General features: G+C 40.8%; 1 non-coding gene across 1 annotated transcript; it reads right to left on the bottom strand.

Annotated features, from left to right (window-relative positions):
- Positions 1 to 677: 677 nt before the first annotated feature.
- LOC141589067 (small nucleolar RNA R71) lies at positions 678 to 784 on the bottom strand. The gene has a single exon (XR_012520021.1). It is a non-coding gene; the product is annotated as a small nucleolar RNA R71 (small nucleolar RNA).
- Between the last annotated feature and the right edge of the window lie 21,649 nt (positions 785 to 22,433).

Below are 22,433 nucleotides of genomic sequence, written 5' to 3'. Positions count from 1 at the left end.
TGATTTAGATTTCCTTTTATTGTTATTAGTTGTGTCTTTCTTCACCTTGGGGAAGTAAAAATCCTCAAGGTTTGTTCTAATTGTTTTTAAGTTGTTTGATATTTTGCATGTCTAGAAGGTCACAAGGTGATTTGTTACCTTTTGACCGTGAAATTGAAAGAACCTTGACGAACAATAGGTGACTTGCTAGGAGGAATTTGAGAGGTATTAGTGAAGTTATTCAACCAACTATTGAGTTCATCAACCCTTTCGTAATAGAAGGAGAGGAGAACCCATTACACAATACCCCACAAAATCAACCTACAATGCCTAAATTCTCGTCACATTCCGTACCCACCGAGGAGAACCTACCCAATGGTACTCCTACACCACAACATCTAACCGGAAATTTTATTGCCAAATCCGCCTTTATCCAATTAGTCGAAAGGAGCCAATTTGGGGGGATGCCTAGTGAAGACCCTCATTCTCATATGGAAACCTTTTGCGACTATTGTGATGCAATCTCTCAAACCGGTGTGACTCAAGACCAAATTCGATGGGTCTTATTTCCTTTTTCTCTAATCGGCACCGCGAAACAATGGTTGAAGGGCCTTGATAAGGCCACTCTCAGAATAGATTCTTGGAAGAAGTTGGCTCTAGCTTTCTACAAAAAATTATACCCACCGGAAAAGACTAACATGCTAAGAGCTCAAATTACGGGTTTTAAGCAAAGGGATGAAGAATCTTTGTATGAAGCTTGGGAGCGGTTCAAGGGAATTTGTCGCTCATGTCCTCACCATGGACTTAGCGAATGGTTCTTGGTACAACAATTTTGGAACGGATTATATGAAGATTCAAGGAACATTCTCAACATGGGATCAAATGGAATGTTCACCGAAGTTGATGACAATCAAACATGGAACAAGATTGAGGAAATGGCGGTCCATAACTCACAATATAGTAGACCTCGCAAGGCTACTAGAGGAGGAAAGCATGAAGTGGACTCCGTCACTCAATTGGGTGCTCAACTTAGTGCTCATATTGACACAATCAATTTGAAGTTTGAAAAAGCTATGGCTAGACTTGAAGAAGTCTCAAAATCACCAAAGCATCATGTTAATGCCATAACGGCATCCTCATCAATCCCAAGTGGGATATGTGAGAATTGTGGAACTTTGGGACATGACCAAAGTGAATGTAGGGGAACAAATGAACAAATGAATGCTTTCCAAGCATACAAGAGTGGTACCCCTTATTCCAATTATTACAATGAAAACACCAAATTCCATCCAAATCTCTCATACAAAAGCCAAAATGTTCAAAACCCTCAAACAACATACACTCCACCACCCATGAGAAACCAAAATCAAAGACCCTTTTACAATCAAAACCAAGGTTACCAAAATCAAAATCCATACAATCACCAAAATGACCAAGGTTTTGATGTCCAAAAAGCGGTCCTCCAAATGCAAAAGAATCAACAAGAGTTTTTTACTCAAATGCAAAAAGATAGCCAAGCAAAGGAAACCACCATCAACAACATCCTAGCTCGCACCAAGATGTTGGAAACCCAATTGACTCAACTAGCATCTTCAAGCTCACAAAGACAAAAGGGGCAATTACCACCTCAAAGTAATCCCCCAAGACATGAAACGGTTAGTGCCATTCACTTAAGAAGTGGTACAAGGTATGAAGCACCGAAGAAGCAAGTTGAGGATGAAGTTGTGAAAGCTAGTGATAAGGAAGAAATTGTGCAAAACTCCAAAGATGGAGAATCATCAAAAGAAGAGAGTTCAAAGAAAAATGAAGACAAGGTCAAGGAGAAAGAGCCCATTGTGATTAGACTTCCTTTTCCAAGTCGTCAAGCCAAGCCCAAATTTGATGATCAACTTGGAAAGTTCATGGAAATTGTGAAGAATTTGGAAGTCTCGATTCCTTTCACGGAATTAATCAATCACGTGCCGGCCTATGCGAAATACATGAAAGATATCCTCAAAAAGAAGAAGTCGATCCGGAAACTTGAGACTATCGCCTTCACTAAGGTGAGTAGTGCAATACTTCAAGGGAGTTCACCTCCAAAACTAAAGGATCCGGGAAGCTTCTCAATACCGTGTACCATTGGCGACACAACGATCAACAAAGCCTTATGTGATCTAGGGGCTAGTGTGAGTGTTATGCCGTACTCGGTAAGTAAAAGGTTGGGGATGGGAGAGCTTAAATGCACCAACATCACACTCCAAATGGCCGATAGATCGACGAAGACACCATTAGGGATATGGGAAGATGTCCCGCATTTAATTGGGAAGTTTTTCATCCCGGTGGACTTTGTCATTGTTGATATGGAGGAAGATTCCAACATTCCAATCATTCTAGGAAGACCTTTCCTACACGCCGCGGGTGCGGTGATTGATGTGAAACATGGTGAGCTCACTCTAGAAGTGGGAGATGAAAGCATAACCTTTAATCTTGACAAGACTATGAGAGCTCCTCGTTTGCATGAACCATGTTTCATGATTGATCATTATAGCCGAAAGGATGAAAGGAAGAAATCGGAACTCCAATGGAAGAAGAAAATTGAAGATGCTCCATTCAAAGAGCAAGTGAATTGTGACAAGGAGAGCTTGCAAAGCTCATCAAAATCAATCAAAGAAGAAGAGGATGGCCTCATTGGCCAAGAGAATAATTTGGGAGATTTGTCTCCATCAAATCAAGAAATTTTCAATGATCAACTTAATGAAGTTTGTGGTCTTTGGGACGATGAATTTGAAGGGATTTTTAATCCCTACATTGGTAATGCCATCGATCAAGACCAACAACAAGGGCAAAGGACTATTGAAGACCTCTACCATGATAACGAACAAGCTTTTGATTACTTCTTCAAGGTGTTGAGCAACATCAACAACACCTTGAACATGCCCCCTTGACATCTCATCAAGAATGAGAGTTTGGTGGAGTCCCCCCTAAACCACCATTTGTAAATATTTCTAACTCCCTAACTCGCATTTCAATACTTGTATTACATTTTTGTCATCTTTGGATTTTTATTTACTTTGATCAAGATAATTGTCATGTTTGAGAGAGAAGTGAGGGAGGGACTAATAATTTCAATTGATGTGTAGTGCTTTAGCTTAGTGTGGGGATGGCAATTGCCTAGGCTAATCATGCCTTAGTAACGCCCCACAATGACGAACACGAGATATGAAGAAGAATGGAAGGATGATAAGGGATATGCATTATACACGGATGGAACTGAATCCGGGTACAAAGGGGTAGAATCCGAGCGGATTCAGGAGAATCCGCCCGTTTTCTTGCAATCCGAGCGTACTGGGTTGAAGACGAACGTCCTTATAAGCTGAAATTTTGAAAGATTTTTGACTGTAAGAGAATCCGGGCGTCCTGGACAGCAATCCGCCCGTCTCTGAAAATCCGTCCATCTTGGAAAAAAAACGCCCGTCTTCTCTGCTAAGGAAAACAAGAAAAATTCCTGGACTGAAATCCGTCCGTCTTCTAAAGAATCCGCCCGTCCCGTGTCAGTGAATCCGAGCGTCTTCTCTTGAATACGCCCGTCTTTAGGCGAGTTTTATCAAACCCAGAAGGTGCAGAATCTGCCCGTATTGGACAGAAACCGCACGGATTGCCCCTGAAGTTCGAATTTTTTGGTCTTTATAAAATCCCTCCCACCTTCATTCATTCATTCATTCATAACACTACTTCAAAACATCAAAACCCTCATCCTCTCCATCACAAAAACAAAATTCCTCAACTACATTCACCAAAATCAAATCAAATCATCCTTCTAACAACAAATTAATCACTCCTTTTTCAATAAAAATCAAAACCAAGCACAAAATCTTCAACCTTTGAGTCGATTTTTTAATTCATAAAGGCAAAGCCTTTCACCTTTAAATCGATTTCGGTACACTACAAATTGAAGATTTTTCATTCTTTTCTTGGTTAAGTCATCAATGGCAAGGACTAAGGGAGCAACAAAGGCAACAAAGGCACCAAAGACACTTTCACAAAGGCAAAAGGCTCTTCAAGCAAAGAAAGCATTGGCTATGGTGGTAGCAACCCCAAACTTGGAAGTGCAACAACAACAACAACCTTCTATAGGAGCAACAACATCTTCTACTCCGGAAATCGATCAACTTTTGCATTATCCGGAGGTAACTTTTATTTCCAAAACCCATAGAGATACTTTTGCCAAGTTTGCTAGAAAATCATTTCAATCCACCAAATTTATTTGTGAAGACACCTTGGGAAAGTTGGGTGTCCTTGAGCAAACTAGAGCCTTTTTCAAAGCCATGGGATTAGAGAAATTTATTGAATCAAAAGAATTGACATACCCCTCCCTTACCTTGGAGTTTTTGAGTTCTTTGAAAGTCACCAAAGTTGAGACTAGGGAAAATCTCGAGTTTCGTCTAGCTAATGTTAGTAGACGCATTTCCTTTAGAGAATTGAGTGAAATTTTGGGTCTTAGTGATGAACCGAGTTATTTTAAGAATTATGGAAAGTATGATCCCGACCCTCTTTGGGAGGCAATTTCCGGAAGGAAATTTGAGGATTTTCATGCGAGTCGTGCTCTTTTAGTCCACCATCCGGGCATAAGAGTATGGCACAAGGTCATAGGAAACACCATTATTGCAAGGAAAGATACCAACCATTTCACCAAACTTGATTTTATTCTTCTTGAATCGGCTTTGAACATTGGAAGAGTACACACCAAGCCTTTCAACTCTTTAAGGCTTTTGGTAGATAGATGGCTCAACATTGATTGTGGGAAGAAGGGCACTACCGTTATTGTCAATGGCGGCCTAGTCACTATCCTAGCTAAGTACTTTGATCCTAACTTCAACAAGGATAACAAGTATAAAGCAAAGGAGGGTGGTCATCTTGTTGATTTGCATACTATGATACACAAGTACAAGTGGGTTGCCCATAACCCTCTTGACACCGAGTATGGATGGCTCACTAGTGAAGCTAGATCGTTCACTTTGCCTTCAAAGATTTGTCGTCTAAGCGTCCACCGGACCAATTATCTACTTCCCCTTTCTAAAGAGGCCGAGTATATTATTCAACAACAAAAGGGTGAACTTGAAATGCCCTCCTCTTCCATTGTCATACCACCTTACCCCTTGAGTATCAAGAGTTCAAGCCGGAAGGAGTTGAAGCTAGAAATGATTATTTGACTCTTCTCATGCAAGCAATGCACAAGAAAGCCTTTGAGGATCGTAAAAATGCTTACTTGGCTCAATATCCACCCCTCCTACACTTAGCTAGGTAAGGACTACTTGATCCATCATGTCCTTTGCCTAGTTGGGCGGATAGAGAAGTCCTATTTCCGGGTGCATCTAGGGTCGTTTCGGGTGACAATGAGGTTGTTGGTAATGAAGAAGTTGATGATAACATTGATGAGGAAGCAAGTGAAGAAGGAGAGAAGGATGGTGAGCAAGATGATGAGCAAGATGAGAAAGAAAGTGAAGAAGCAAATGAAGAGGGAAGTGGCAATGCGACCACTTCTAATGAGGAAAGTGATGATGGTGATGATATGATGGAAGATTAGCAAGCCTTGGAGGCTCCTACCCTCTCATGGTTTGTCTATTTCTCTCTTCATTTAAATTATTTTTCTTGATCATTGTTGGAGTAGTCCTAGCACCATAGAGGACTCACACCTCGGTACCATTGAGGTGTTCTCATTTTATTGTTCCCATTTTCAAAATCCAAAATGACAAATTAGTTTCATGTTGTAACACCCCCATACTCCACGTGCCTTACCAGGACCACTCAGGTATAAGGATACTACCATCTCGGTTACCCGAGGCAATGATAATCATAAGACAATAAGGAAACGTACTTTATTACATAAGTTTAAGTGATTACATAACAAAACCAACTGTAAGCAAAATACAACTGTTCTCAAACTATAGACCAACTGAATGGAACTGTCTTAACAAACACAGCGGAAGACTAAAGACTCTGATATGTGATGACTCCATCCCCAGCTAGATCCCACGCGTATCCAAGATATACCTGTCAAGCAATCGCTCACCACCCCGAATGGATCACCACATTTTTAAAACATTTAAACGGGTCAGACTAATCACACAATTCAATATATCAACAATAAGATAAACAGACAACTTAACCGTCACACACACACACACAACCACACCAATCCTAACAATCTCAATCACCGATCGTCCACCGGACTACCGCCTGCGATGGGGGACCGCAGCCGTTCCCACCTAAGCCCCGCTCATCATACCGAGCGATAACCCTGTCCCTTAATGTGCACATCCCCTTCCGTGGCGGGTTCCACGAAGGGCGAAACTAGGGCGTGAAGCCACTCCCGCAAGTGACTCCACTCAGCCGAGAACGCATCTCGAGAACCAGAGAACAATCAATCACAATCACAATCACAACCGTCACAATACAATTACTATATCAAACAATCAATCTCAACACATCAACAATCATCCCATTATGGGACTAATACTGAGTAGGAAATCCTACCTGGAAAGCACAACAATCAGACGGTCTCTACAGCTGTATCAAAAGCCTCTTCTACAAAACATCCTCCTATCATACAAACATATAAACACTACCAAATCACAATCTACACAAAAACCCCCAAATCCCCATATTAGGGTTTAAACAACTTAAAGGAAATATTATAAAAACGGTACATAGGTCTTACCCTCGACGCAAGGATCTCAACGGTATAACGAATGGTGAAATCCGACCTTCCAAACTCCGGGATTTGCTAACAATGCGATTAAAGTGAAGAACGTACTTTGCTTTCTCTCTTGACAGTAAATTAGGTTTTGAAAAGTGTTTAAGAACAACGACGGAAAAGCTTAAATACTTTAATCACATAATTAACAAAACCCGAGAAATAACTCCCCGTAAACCGGCTACTCGATCGAGTAGCTAAGGTACTCGATCGAGTGCCCCCTTACTCGATCGAGTATCCTAGTTACTCGATCGAGTACCCAACAGGTCAGAAACTATTTTAAAACGCAACTCACCCTTACTCGACAGAGTAAGGGCTACTCGATAGAGTACCCCGAGACTCATAAATACGGAGTATTACAGTCTTCCCTCCTTAAAAAGAACTTCGTCCCCGAAGTTCAACCCATACTCAAAAACAAACATACTAACTCGGTCAAGACGCAACAAAGCTACTAAGAACTCAAAACAAAACCCCAACTTACAAAACATGAAACCATGAACTCTTAACACCAACTCTACCAACTATTCCTACCTCCACACCTCGCTCACGATGTCGTATCAACTACATCATAAACTCTCCTTCCACTAACTCCATACATAACCAACTACATAAACATCAAACGGAATGTTACATTCTACCACCCTTAAAAGGAACTTCGTCCTCGAAGTTTACTCACACTCATAACCTCATCATCCAACTGTCACCACTATCGAAGTATTCTCGCATTCCTAACATCGAACTACTACAAGCACGTCCATAACCTTTTAACACTATCAACCACAACATATACAAATCCATATCTTATGCTACACCAACACTCTACTTCCAAATATACTACCATATGAACAACCATCAAAATCTCTTTTATCGCATCCTACTCCTCTTAAGATAAATGTTACGTCCTCGTAACTCACTAATACTAAATCCTAGATATATCTTTTCATTATCCTCATCACCACCGCATGTCAAAGATAACCACCTATAACCTAAACACTCACCATGCACATATCCAAGGCTCTCTTACTTAAACATTTTTCATACCTCAACTCGTACGGCACACCACCTAACTTATACCATACAACTCGTAGCAAAATCACCATACTAACTTTCCATTCTTACTGCAAAAAAACATACCTCTCTATGTAAGGCACCTATCTCCCAAAAGCATAACTCACCATCTACACTCGTTACGTACACTCACACTAGATCCTCAAGTTCTTTTCTTTCTTACCGCAAAACTCATACAAAACTTAACATGACACTAATCCCCAACACCCTACACTCACTGTCCCAAAATCTGATTATGAACCACCTGCAGCGTCCAGATCAATACAACACATGTTCCACCAATCACTTACCATGACTATGTCTAAAGCCTCATCTTAAAACAAGATCAAAAGTATCAGAATAACTTCGACAATGTGTCCCATCAACAGAATGTCACTATACCATGACAACAACGAAAACATATACAACTCTCTTTCATATCATACTCTACCCTCATACCAAAACTTAACTGGTAAGAAACATTAATAAACAAAACAACTGTCTATCTGTACAAACTGAAACTCACAGGAAGCAACATCAAACAAAACAACAATTTATGTGTAACTGGTATGTACTTTTAAGAACTCGTATCATAATCATCCCGCCTACTCCACCACAACCGGTGACGACATCGCAACACCACCACCAACAGCCACACCGCAGTGCGAAAATACCCGCATCACAACACTAGGTACCGTGCCCGGATCATCACCCGAGGCACCACACCTACACCGATAGACATCACAACAGACACAATCCCATAAACACTGACCCAACATAACTTCTCGGACAAGAAAAACATACTCAAATCCACTTTACTAGATCACAATGCAACATGTTATATGAATTAAACAGGTAATAATCTCATGAACATGAACATCATCCTTACCATTTCACGGAATAAACAAGTATCATCCATACACATACAATTTTAACTATCCATGCCAGATCAATCACATTATTACCTTTTGAACCTCATTCCATTAGTATACCGTACCCAACATAAATTACAAAACAATCATATAACAACTTTATAATTATCACACCATGCCACTTCTTGTGAGGTCAGAACCTCACACAAACATTTACACGTATCATAGACCCGTAATCACATCCACCTAGTCAATCCTGATCACGTAAGTTACCACTCAACAAAGGTTACCTGTCGCCCGAGCTTAACTCATATGCCCCTCATAACATATTCTCCCATTCGCATATCCATCACCCCCTGCCAAATGTAACCATACTATTAATACTCAACTACTAACAACCGCCTCATATAACCACATCTTACACTCTCTCACAACCATACATATCAACATGGTCTCTGCAAAACCAACCGCTACAGAATTGTTACCTTTCTAATATACCATCACCCTTAACCACTAGTCACAAACCATATCACTACCACTGTCCGGACATCAAATCCTTACACTCATCTCTAAATATCACGATTTCTTTCCTATCTTTGGTTAACATCCCAAATAACGAACATCAAATCCATCAACAAAATTACTTCAACATTCTTCCCAATACCATTCTTAACTGTATCATCATCTAAATCTCCACCAAAATCTCATATCATGCAGATATTCTACCAACTTCTTACCTTCCTGAATTCCTCAAAACTCAAGACTAATCATGTTGTCCCGAAACTCCTCTATAACCATTAACTAACATCCTCATGATTGGTAGCACACATCTCGACGACTCCTTACCTCTATATCACATAACTCCGGTGCCAACATTTCCTTAGTTTTATTCCCCTCATTCTTTTCTTTTACACTCTACAAAATCAATTAACCATTCAACTCCTTATCACTTCTACCTAACTCTTTAGTGTTTAAGGTTTTCCTCACTGCTCCAAAACTCACATCTAATTATTTCATATCGATATCATCTCACTCTTTCTTACCACAAATATTCTCTTATTATGTCATCAATCACCCTTGTCACTAATCCATCCATAGAATCAACGTTTACTGTTCAACAATTACATCTCTAGAAATCAAAATTCCTTTCATACCGCTAATTGCCCAAGGAAATCACACAGTAGTTTCATCTCTTAATAAACCAAATCTCCCAAACTCATTCACTGTCTACAAATCCACCTCGCGACATGTCTCCACAAAGTTCAGTATATACTACTCTTCTCAACCCTTTTAAAACGAACTTTCACTATGTATATTCTTAACCCACACGACTCCTAACCATCCCCCTCCATGATTCTTTACACATCTCAAGATGCCACCATTTGTGTCCCTCATTTCAATCTTTTCATTCTCACGTTCCATAAACTCACATCATCCCTTGCCCACATTTAATTACTTTTGCATTACTCAACGTACAAACATATCGCTCATCTCATCTCACAAAACATGCTCTATGTCTCCATAAACCATAACGATCTTCCTTTTCTTTTTCCACTATCTATCACAACCACATATAGCTCATCTCCTCCCACCAAACTCATACTCACCAAAAGGTGCCACTCACCACCCCATAAGATTGGGTAACTTACGTATCAAGACCAACATACATGTAAAACAATGCATAAAGAAGCAAAATAACCACTTTGAATTAAACATAATATGCAACGAAGTCAAAAGATAAGCATATGACCCAAAACAGGGGTCACTAGGTCGAGTACAGGCCACTCGATCGAGTAAGTGACTTACTCGATCGAGTAGGTGAAGATCAGAAGCACGTAAAACAAATTACCAGGGCTACTCGATCGAGTAACTAACGACTCGATCGAGTCCCCTACTCGATCGAGTACCAAGGCTACTCGATCGAGTACCTACGCATTTCTCAAGACTGTCCAGCCAGAAAAAAGTCATAACTCACTCATTTCATGGTCGTTTTGGACGTGTGACCTATCGTTAGAATCGTAAAAGGACAAGCTATCACCTCCAATTGGAATCACATTAAAATAATTTATGCATCTCAAGTTATAACAGTTTAAAGACAACTTTGCTGTAATCGAAAACACAACTACTTGATTTTACTTCCCAACAACTTAAACGACAACATGGTAAACAAAAACAACTCGATGCTCATAAAACCAGTATCCCTAACCACATGTTATTAACTGCAAAAGCCAAGCAACAAATAACTCGATGCACATATATCATTCAACTTACCAATCACATATTACCCACATGTTTTTATTATATAACTTTACGTACACAATAACATAATATACGACATAAAATCCCCTATTCACATGTTACTAACATTGCAACATTATACAATCCATTACCAACATAAACATGCTCCACACACATGAATTTCATATTCTTATGCAATTACTTACTTAATCTCTTCCAACCAATTCATCCATTACAGCTACACACTTCTTACAACATATACACATGAACAATCGTGGACAAGTACATAAACTTATCATACAACTCTATGCAAACAAAATATACGTATACAACACAACATTCTATTCACATGTTATTCTTATGTCACATTATGAATCATCCATCCTGCAACATCATTACTCATCACATATCATCACAAATGAACTACTTCCTTTTTCTACCACATCATTCATCATTCTTATATACTTTTCCTACGATTCAAAACAACATTGTAAACCAACTATCATGCTTTCAATCAATAGCTTACGAAATCACATCATCACCATCTTTTCTACACATTCCCCATTCTCCACATACATATATCCACTGATTCATGCCACACATCACCATATAGGTACACAATTCACAAGATAAACACATAACGATCCCGACTCATATCCCATGGTGACCGGTTCAAAATTGTAGGGCGAGTTCGTGACTTTAGGACGTCTCCCAAGCCTTTGCATTAGCTCCTACAACCTCTACCCCGGGTTCATTTTAATTGACTCCCTATATTCATTAGATTCATTGGTTACAGGTTACAGGATCGTCGTTCGGATACAATTTGTAACACCCCCATACACCAAGTGCCTTACCAGGACCACTCAGGTATAAGGATACTACCATCTCGGTTACCCGAGGCAATGATAATCATAAGACAATAAGGAAACGTACTTTATTACATAAGTTTAAGTGATTACATAACAAAACCAACTGAAAGCAAAATACAACTATTCTCAAACTATAGACCAACTGAATGGAATTGTCTTAACAAACACAGCGGAAGACTAAAGACTCTGATATGTGATGACTCCATCCCCAGCTAGATCCCACGCGTATCCAAGATATACCTGTCAAGCAACTGCTCACCACCCCCGAATGGATCACCACAGTTTTTAAAACATTTAAACGGGGTCAGTACTAATCACACAATTCAATATATCAACAATAAGATAAACAGACAGCTTAACCGTCACACACACACACACACATCCACACCAATCCTAACAATCTCAATCACCGACTGTCCACTGGACCAGCCCTGCCAGTGGGGGACCGCAGTCGTTCCCACCTAAGCCCCGCTCATCATACCGAGCGATAACCCTGTCCCTTAATGTGCACATCCCCTTCCGTGGCGGGTTCCACGAAGGGCGAAACTAGGGCGTGAAGCCACTCCCGCAAGTGACTCCACTCAGCCGAGAACGCATCTCGAGAACCAGAGAACAATCAATCACAATCACAATCACAACCGCCACAATACAATTACTATATCAAACAATCAATCTCAACACATCAACAATCATCCCATTATGGGACTAATACTGAGTAGGAAATCCTACCTGGAAAGCACAACAATCAGACGGTCTCTACAGCTGTATCAAAAGCCTCTTTTACAAAACCTCCTCCTATCATACAAACATATAAACACTACCAAATCACAATCTACACAAAAACCCCTAAATCCCCATATTAGGGTTTAAACAACTTAAAGGAAATATTATAAAAACGGTACATAGGTCTTACCCTCGACGCAAGGATCTCAACGGTATAACGAATGGTGAAATCCGACCTTCTAAACTCCGGGATTTGCTAACAATGCGATTAAAGTGAAGAACGTACTTTGCTTTCTCTCTTGACAGTAAATTAGGTTTTGAAAAGTGTTTAAGAACAACGACGGAAAAGCTTAAATACTTTAATCGCATAATTAACAAAACCCGAGAAATAACTCCCCGTAAACCGGCTACTCGATCGAGTAGCTAAGGTACTCGATCGAGTGCCCCCTTACTCGATCGAGTATCCTAGTTACTCGATCGAGTACCCAACAGGTCAGAAACTATTTTAAAACGCAACTCACCCCTACTCGAAAGAGTAAGGGCTACTCGATAGAGTACCCCGAGACTCATAAATACGGAGTATTACACATGCATTGCATAGTGTGTGCATGAACTACATCCATCCTTGGACATTAGCAACAGTGTCTCACTCGGTTTGAGGAAGTTAATGCATACACAACGGGAGGTAATCTAAATTATCCTCTCCGTCATAACAAAAACCCATGCATCATGTAGTGTAGCTTAGTGCAGATTGCATTTAGTATAGAAATCATGCATCATCTTTGCATAATTTCCATCACTTTGGCCATTGAGGACAATGCCCATATTAGTGTGGGGATGGGAATTCTAACATTTAACTCTTATTCAAAAATCCAAAAAAATTGAAAAATTTCGAAAATCATAAAAATTTGAAAATTGAAAACCCAAAAACATGTTTATTTCCTTTTATAGTCTTGTGTATATATTGTTTTGTATACATTGTGTTTGTTCTATCCTTGTTCACATTGATCGACTACGCCACATCCGAGACAAGAGGATATTGAAGACCGCATGGTATGATCTTTCCAATCTCCTTTTTCCTCTCTATGTTAATGACTATGTGGCTTTATTTTGATTGATGCGGTATAACAATGTGAACTTAGGACTTGCATTTAGTTTATATGACATATTAGTTGGTAGAAACATTTGCATTAGGATGTTTATATGCTAGTTGCATCATGGCATGTAGTTTGCATGTTAGAAAAATTTTTGCGAAACCGTCTACTTGGGAAGCTTGACAAGTGTATATAGGCCCTAGTAGATGCTTTTTCTTCTTAAGACTTTGCTTGTTAGAATACTTGTAAAACACCCTAGGATGTGTCACGCTAATATCCTTTGACCCATGGATTAAGGCCTAGTCAAGAGTACCTTGTGGTGTGATAATTCCTTGGCTACCGTTTATTCCAAGGTGACCCTTGAAACCATGCAACCATCATTCATCCATGTTCTACCACATTTTTGTCATCAAAGGGAATGGGCACAAAAAGAAATCAATTTGAGTTCAATGAAATGAAAAGTGAAAGAAAGTTTGCAAAAATGCATCAAATGAAAAGAGGAGCAAAAATAGAACTCCTATGCGTCAAATATAAGCCACCCTCACTACATATGGGGTGACTTTGAAAATGTTCAAAAGAAATGCAAAGAAAAGTTGAAAGTTGTCAAGTGTTGAAATGCCAAAAATCAAAAAGAAATGGCAAAGAAAGTGTTCTCAAATGTCAAATGCCACAAGTAATTGGGGGGGAAAAACAAAAACAAAGCAAACTCCCAAAGTGAAACTCAAATGTCTATTGATCCCTTTATCCATCGTATCCATTTTTGTGCATGGTAGAGAGGGGACCACCCTTCTTCTTGTCTAGGCAAGAGGGGGAATTCCGCGATCCTCCAGTGTTTCTAACACCATAGGGAGTCTACTCTTGACAAAAGCATTTAACGATTGAGGACAAAGGTACCCTAGCTTGACACAACTTGGAGGTGATTTATTGGTATCCTTCTAGGCTTAGTAGTTTGAAGAAATTGCATCTATGAAGGAATGTGTACCCTTGAATTGCTTCCCTTGTAGATAATTTCCGCCACTTAGATGAGGAAAGTGGCTATTCTTTTGTAGATGCATCCATTATGTGATTTTGTGTGCTTAATGTTTGGATGTGTCGCCATTTTGGCAAGACCCACCTTGCCTTGCAAGAAGGCATCCTACCTCATGGTTGTCTTGTTGTGAGTTGAAGGGGCGGAGTGAGACCCGCTAATTGTCTCATATCGGCTATGTTATTAGGTTAGTTTAAATAATGGTCCTAGTCTTTGTCACCTCTTTACTCGGGACGAGCAAAGGTTCGGTTTGGGGATATTTGATGTGACCATAATTAGCGCATAATTAGCCCCCGAATTAACCTTGTTCCCATGCTTTTTAGTGCGTATTTGGGTCATTTATTATCTTTAGTTCTTTGTTTTGCATATTCTTTGAGATTTTGATCCCTTGGTAGGAAAGGAGTAAGAATCTTGCATTTTCATGGCAAAACAAGATTAAATTGATCGAATTCAATGACCAAGCATCAAGAAGAGACGAGATTAGAAGGCCTTTGTACATATGATAGTAGATGAGCAATGTTGAGTAAGGATCCTTGAGTCCCCAAGGAAATCCCCAAGGAATTTATGAAGAAAAGGGAAGAAAAGAAGAAGAAGTCTTGCTGAGGCACAATCCGTGCGGATTGTCTACAATCCGGCCGTCCTCCACCTGCACAATCCGTGCGGTTTTCCACCAAGACGCTCGGGTTTGGCCACCACAATCCGCCCGGATTCTCTCCAATCCGCTCGGGTTCCATCGCCAGAATCCGCCCGTCCCGACCCTGATCCGCTCGGATTCCTCTACAGCGCATTTTCGTATTCTCCAAGCTACAAAGAAAGAAGCCTTTCCTTCGAAAAATACCAGCTCCTCCCTGCTCAATCTAAAAAGTGTAATTACTAGTTTAGCCCTTAGTTAACCCTAATGCATCCCCCTAATTTCCACTATAAATACCCCATTAGTCTAATTAGAAGAGCATGTTCTTCTTATCAATAATTAGAGTAGTTAATATCAATCAAATCTCTCTTTAGTTTTGTAATCAACAATTAATCAAGTTCTAATACAAGTTTTATTTCCTTAATCTCTCTTTTGTTCATCCTTTATTTTGGGTAATTGAAGATTATTTGGGTTATTTTTGGGAGATTGACAACCTCTCAATTAAGCATCAAGTACTTCTTTTATCTTTGCTTTATTATTGGAATCATTAGTAGGTATAATTCTCTTAATCCCTTTTTAATTATTGTTAATTACTTTCATTTATTCATCATGTTTCATTTTGTTGGTATGATTGACAACCTTGCTAGCATGATCAACATGATAATGAGTGAGTAGTCTCTTAGTTAGGGTTAATGGGTGATTAGGGGAAACCAACATGGGGAATGATTCATGCTTAAATTAAAATGCTTTCATGTTTTATTTGCTTGCTTGTTTTGATCTCAACTCATGCACATGTTATATTTGATGAAATGCTAAGCCTATGAATCCTTGCATTTACCACCATCTCCTATCTTTTCAATGAGACTTGTAAGACATAACCCAACTCGAGTCTCATTAGTCCATTCATGTTGTTGAGTAAGGAAGATTAAGTCGACTTGTAGGTGTTGTACAATCTAATCGATTCGGCTCCGGGACCCAAACTTTCCTAGGATTGTAAGATATAACCCAACTCAATCCATCACAACAATAATTGCTTGCTTATAATTTGAGAACATGTTTGTATGATCAATTCCCATGATTCCCCTATGACCCCATGACACCCTAGTGCTTTTTAATCAATTGTTTACACCCCTTTTAATTCATCTTGCTTGTTTATTTTCATTGCTATTTTAGTTAGTGACCTTCTACATCAACCCAAATTATGACACCCCTAAGACACCACTTGTTTCAATAGAAATTTCATTTCAATACCCGTCCCTTGGGATCCGACCTTTACTTGCCTCTTTACTAATTGTAGAGTTGTTTGTGAAGTTATAAATTGTGTTTTGATTCGGACGTGACCCAATGACCACACCTTTAATTGTGAACACGAAACGAACCGATCAGTAAGTATCCTACTCATATTCACTTGCTTCTTATATTGTCTTTTAATTGATCATAGGAATGATCCTTGTTTATCTTATCACAGTGGGTGCCCAGACCTTGGGCGGAGTACGCTGGAGCGCCTCCTTTCGTGGCTGAGGTCCTTCGACCCAGGAGCTCGAGCCGACTGCTGTTGAGGACGTCGATGGGTCCTGTGTGGTACTTGGGCGAGCGCTTGGCTCGTCAGTGCTCTCGGGACGTGTTGACGGTTCCCGTCGATCCTCCCAGGACGATGTTTAGGGAGCCTTCTGAGGCTGAGAGGGAGGCGGACCTGGCTGGTGCCAGTGGTGACGCCCTCCTTCTTCCTAGCGAGGACTACTCGGCGTTCCTTTACGGGAGGTTGGCGTACTGGCCGGTAGTGGTGAGCATCTTTTATTCTTCCTCTTGATTTGATTTTGAGAATGATGATGAAAGATCATCAATTAATGAGAACCATTTGTCTTTGCAGGAGGTCGAGGCGGCGGGCATCGAGCCCCCAGAGTACCCCGAGACCCTCGAGTACACTGACGCGACCGGGAAGACGACAATCTCCGAGCTGCGCGACTTTGACGTAGCTGTGACGGATGCTGGCCTGGATGACTCGCAGCATCTGATTCGGAGGGTAAATCCTCTAACTTTGCATAACTTCTGTGTAAGAACACATTTGATTGAGTTTGTTCAATTGTTGAAAACTTCTTTTTGAAAATGCAGGTTGCGCCGTCCCGGTTTGTGGCGTTGTGGAGGGTGGCCAACCGGCTGCGAGCTACTGCCGTCGAGGCACTTGTCGGCGGTCGAGGCTGTCAGGTATGAACCTTGCGCCTATTTCATTTTTGAATTTTTGATTTTCCAACTTTTCTTGTAATTGATTGACACGAGCCAATTTTGTTGTTCACAGGGTGACCGCGAGCTGGAGCGAGAGTTGACCCAGTCTCGGGAGGAGACAGCTCGCTTGCTGAGGGAGCTCGAGGTTCGGGACGCCGAGATTGTCGTTCTTGCGGCAAGAGTTGCAGAGTTGGAGGGCAACCAGCAGTAGTTTTGTGTAGCTTTTTTGTTTGTTGGCTGTATTTTGCACATTTGTACATTTGTTTTGGACATTTGAGCATTTTTGGACCTTGTTTGGGGCTCGAGCCCCCAGTTTGTTGTACATTTCCTTTGTTTGGTGTATATGAGATGGCTTGAGAGCCTTTGCTGCTGGGTTGTGTTGCTTGTATCTGCAGGTTAGTTTTGAACAGGTTTGGTAGATGACGGTTTACGCCGTCATGCTGCCGAAATTTACATAGAAAACACGCAAAGCATACATTTATATATACATATGGCCTTAATTAGCGCAAAACGAGTGACTCGAAAGAATGCAAAAAAATGCAAAAATTTTGCCGGAAATGACCGGACGTTAGGGAGGGTTACCCCCTAAAAAAAAGAAAAACAGAAATCTATAAGTTAGAAGTGAGATGATTTAAAAAAGAAATGAAATAAATGTAAATCGAAATGATAGTTATGTCCTAAAATGGAGTAAAATGAAAATTATTTCTTAAAATGAAAATGAAAAAAAGAAAATTATTTCTTAAAATGAAAATGTGCATTATTTCCTAAAATGAAAATGTGCAATTCCGGTAAAATGGCGAAAATGTCGATGTCGCCTCGAAATGCGTGCCCGCGAAATTAGGAAACCTGAAACATGGTAATCTTCTCATATTTACCAAAATAATAACCCGTAGGAATAGGAAATTATTCGTGATGGAATTAGGAAAGATCCAACGCGGAAAACCACAGAAGTGAAGCTGAGGAAGAGGCGCAGCATGAGCTGCGTCCCTTTGAAGAGGCGCAGCAGGTGCTGCGCCTGTTCCCAAGGTGTTCTGCTCTGACGGATTTTTGGAAACAGAAATTAGTATAAATAGAAACGTCGATAGAGCTTTTATTCACACAAATCTTCCGTCTCTTCTTCGTCTAATTACATAAAATTCTCAAAATAAAATTTTTTCATCATGAATACTTTGGAGATTCGTTTGAAGGAACGGACCAACGAATTTTCGAACATGGAGAAACATGATATGGGTGCTTATAACTTTGGGTCATTGTTGAGTTTAAAACTCATCAAGGTTGTTAAACCGTTCTTGGATGCTTGTCTTGACTATTGGGACCCGAATTACCATGTTTTTGCGTTCCCTGGAGGTGATATTTGCCCATTTCCTGAAGAAATTGCCGCCATTGGTGGGTGGGATCCTGAACACTTGCCTGCCATTCCTTCTACTTCGCAAGGGTACAAGAGCAAATTTAGAGACTTGCTTGGATTGACTAGACTTGAGGTGGACCGTCTAGTTACATCGAAAGGCGTGAGAATGCTGGACTTCATAGATCGATTCATCAACAGGGCCGACCCCACCGTTTCTCATGTTGCTAGGCGGAGGGCATTTGGCTTTTGCTTGTTGCATGTGTATGTCTTCCAAGGGCATGTTGATGAAGACTTGAGAGGTGATCCCCGTCTTTTGGGCCTTGTTGAGCAAATGGAGCTGCGCAGGAGCCCAGCTTGCTTATGCTTAGGAGAGAATCTTTTGGGCTTGGATAATAGGAAATCCAACCGCGACCTACCGTATTTGGGAAGTCCCGTCATTTTGCAGGTAAAATACATTTTTCTTTTTGTTTTTTTTTCTTCTTTTTCGTTTTTTTTTTTCGTTTTTTTTTGTTTTCGTTTTTTTTCTTTTTTTTCGTTTTTTTTTTGTTTTTCGTTTTTTTTTTTTTTTTTTGATGTCTAATACCCGCTTTTGGTAGGTTTGGCTTATGGAACGGCTCCGATTGATCGAGCCCCCAGTTCATGTGCTTTCCTATCATGCCCGCTCGATTGCGATGAGGACGAGGTTGTACATGGTGGACTTCACTCGGGTCTGTGATTACTGGAAGAACAAACTGAAGAGTGATGATGGTCTCTTGATTAGGTGGGTTATACCGTGGTGGCACCTCAAATCTGTCACTGGAGTGTCTTCTTTGGATCCTACTAGGTCCGTGCGCATTCCTGGATTGGAGTTTATGGTGTGCATCTTTCCGGAAAGGCTGATGAGACAAGTTGGGCTAAAGCAGACGATCCCGAAGCTTGATACCGTCCCGCAGACTGCGATGGCGCTTACTACGGAGAGCCGAAGAGAGTGGGCCATTAAATGGGCCCAAAGAAACATGTGGTTCTTGAATTTCTCTGCCAATGCCTTGTGGGTGTCGTATTCTTATCTGAGATGGAGAAAGGTTACTACTCTGGAAGAGCGCGAGAGATTGAGGAAGCACGAGCCCGCTGACTACAAGGTACGCAAGGTAGAGAAAGAGAAAGAGAAGCATCTGACATAGGGAGAAGAAGAAGCCGGGTTTCAAGTCGTTCATCCTTCGAAGAAACCAAAGACTACTCCTGTCGCGGAAATGGTGATTGGCAAGAATGGAAAAGCTAGGCCTCGAGAAAGACCGTTGGTTATTAGGTCTGAAGTGGCGCAAGAGCGTCCGGCTCGAGGTCGTGACAAGAAATATGATAAGAATGACAAGGGCAAGGGGAAGATGGAGGAATAGCCCGAGTCTTTATTTATTATTTGATTATTATTATTATTATTTATTGTTGTAATAAAAAGGTGGGGTTTTTAGAATCCTAGCCTATTCTCTTTTTATTATGTAGCGTACTATTATTATTAGAAAATGGATGAAATAAAAAAGGTTAAATGGTTATGAAACCGTTGTGATTTTCTATTTATTGTTCTTGTCGAATTCCAAATGCAATGCAAATGTCCTTCTATTTACGTTTTAGATATAACGGGTTGAATCCTGTGAAGGATTGCCTACGTATTCACTTAAAAAAATGAAATCAAACCCTTGCGCGTAGTTCGAGTAAATGTAAAAGAATAATTGTTCTAAGCAAGAGCTTGTAATAAACTTAGAAAATAAGCATGAGCTTTTTGCTTACTCCGAAGGTGCGAATTTAGTTTATTTGATGATACGAGGATGATAAATTTGTCAAAATGCAAGAGCATAGTGACGTTAGCTTATTTCAGCTTGGCCAGGGACCGTTTATTTAGTGCCATAAGAGCGACACGTGGGGTTACGCGTGGCGCGTTTTTGTTCCTATTCTAGGCATAGTATCGTTTTAGTTGGTCAAGGTTTGTTGGGTTTGGAAAACTCATTCCCATCTAGGTCTGTGATTCTAACCGTACCCCCTGGAAGTATGGACTTGACTAGAAATGGTCCGGCCCAATTAGGTTTGAATTTTCCCCGTGGGTCAACAGGTAAAAGAGCTCTAACCGATTTAAGTACTAAGTCTCCTTCTTTGATGTTTCTTGGCCTAACCCTTTTGTTGACAGCTCGTTTGATACGTGCTTGATATGTTTGGACATTATGCAAGGCGCGTAGCCTACGTTCATCCAGGAGGATGAGTTCTTCATATCTATCCCTCTTCCAATCGGCTTCCGGGATTTGGCTTTCGAGTAAAATACGCAAGGATGGTATTTCTAGCTCGACTGGTTGTACAGCTTCCATGCCGTAGGTCAAATAGAAAGGAGTAGCCCTAGTGGGCGTTCTAACAGATGTACGATACCCCCACAAAGCAAAGGGTATCTTGCTTGGCCAATCTCTATAGTTGTCAATCATTTTCTTCAGAATCGTGACAACATTCTTGTTTGCCGCCTCTACCGCGCCGTTAGTCTGTGGTCTATATGGTGAAGAGTGGTGGTGCTTAATCTTGTATTTGGCTAGCAATTGCTCGGTCTCAGCTTGGAAATGTGATCCGTTATCGCTAATGATCTCATGTGGGCAACCATATCGACAGATGATGTTGTTTTGTATGAACTTTGCCACATTTTTAGCTGTAAGACTAGTGTAGGAAGCCGCTTCTACCCACTTGGTGAAATAGTCAATTGCTACTAGGATGAAACAGTGACCTCCTGTTCCGGCCGGGGTTATCTTCCCAATTATGTCAATTCCCCATGCAGAAAATGGCCAAGGAGATGTCATTGTATAGAGCAATGAAGGAGGGACGTGTTGTACATTCCCGAAGATTTGGCAATTATGGCAATGTCTTACGTATTTGATGAAATCGGATTCCATTGTGGTCCAATAATACCCCAAACGTGTGATTTTCTTCACCATCATGGGCCCACTCATGTGAGGGCCGCATTCTCCATCGTGGACTTCTTCCATCACCTTTCGTGCCTGTGAATGATTAAGGCAACGCAAAACTACACCAAGAGGTGTTCTTTTGTATAAATCCCCTTGCATGAGAACGTATTGGGAAGCGAGCAGGCGCATAGCACGTTGTCCCCTTTTGTCCATATCCGGTGGATAGGTACCGTTAAGCTTAAAATTCAGGATTTCTTGGAACCAGGGTTCCTGTGCGATTTCCTCTTCATCGGTGATTTGGTGGACATAAACCGGCTCTGACCGTCGTTCGATGCACAAAGGCATTTCCACCATGTGATCTGGCATATTAATCAAAGATGCAAGTTTCGCAAGAGCGTCTGCAAATTGATTTTCTTCCCGAGGTAGATGTAGGTAGGTTACGTGATCAAAGAATTGAGCGACTTGGTCTATTCTAGCCTGATAAGGTGCGAGGCTTTCGCTTCGAATTTTCCAAGATCCTGTAACTTGGTTGATGATCAGTGATGAATCCACATGTACTCGGAGGTTTTTAATGCCTAAGCTCACTGCCGCTTGTAGTCCAATGAGACAAGCTTCGTGATTCTCGCAAAGATTGTTTGTCACCTCGAAGTCGAGTTTGACAGCAATTGGTGTATGCTCGCCTTCAGGAGAAATGAGCAACACTCCTATTCCAAATCCTCTTAAGTTTGATGCTCCATCAA

This window comes from Silene latifolia, chromosome 6, assembly GCF_048544455.1.
Source record: "Silene latifolia isolate original U9 population chromosome 6, ASM4854445v1, whole genome shotgun sequence".
Taxonomy (NCBI): Eukaryota; Viridiplantae; Streptophyta; class Magnoliopsida; order Caryophyllales; family Caryophyllaceae; genus Silene; species Silene latifolia.
The sequence above is the reverse complement of the archived record's forward strand: the minus strand, read 5'-3'. Positions and strand labels throughout refer to the sequence as shown.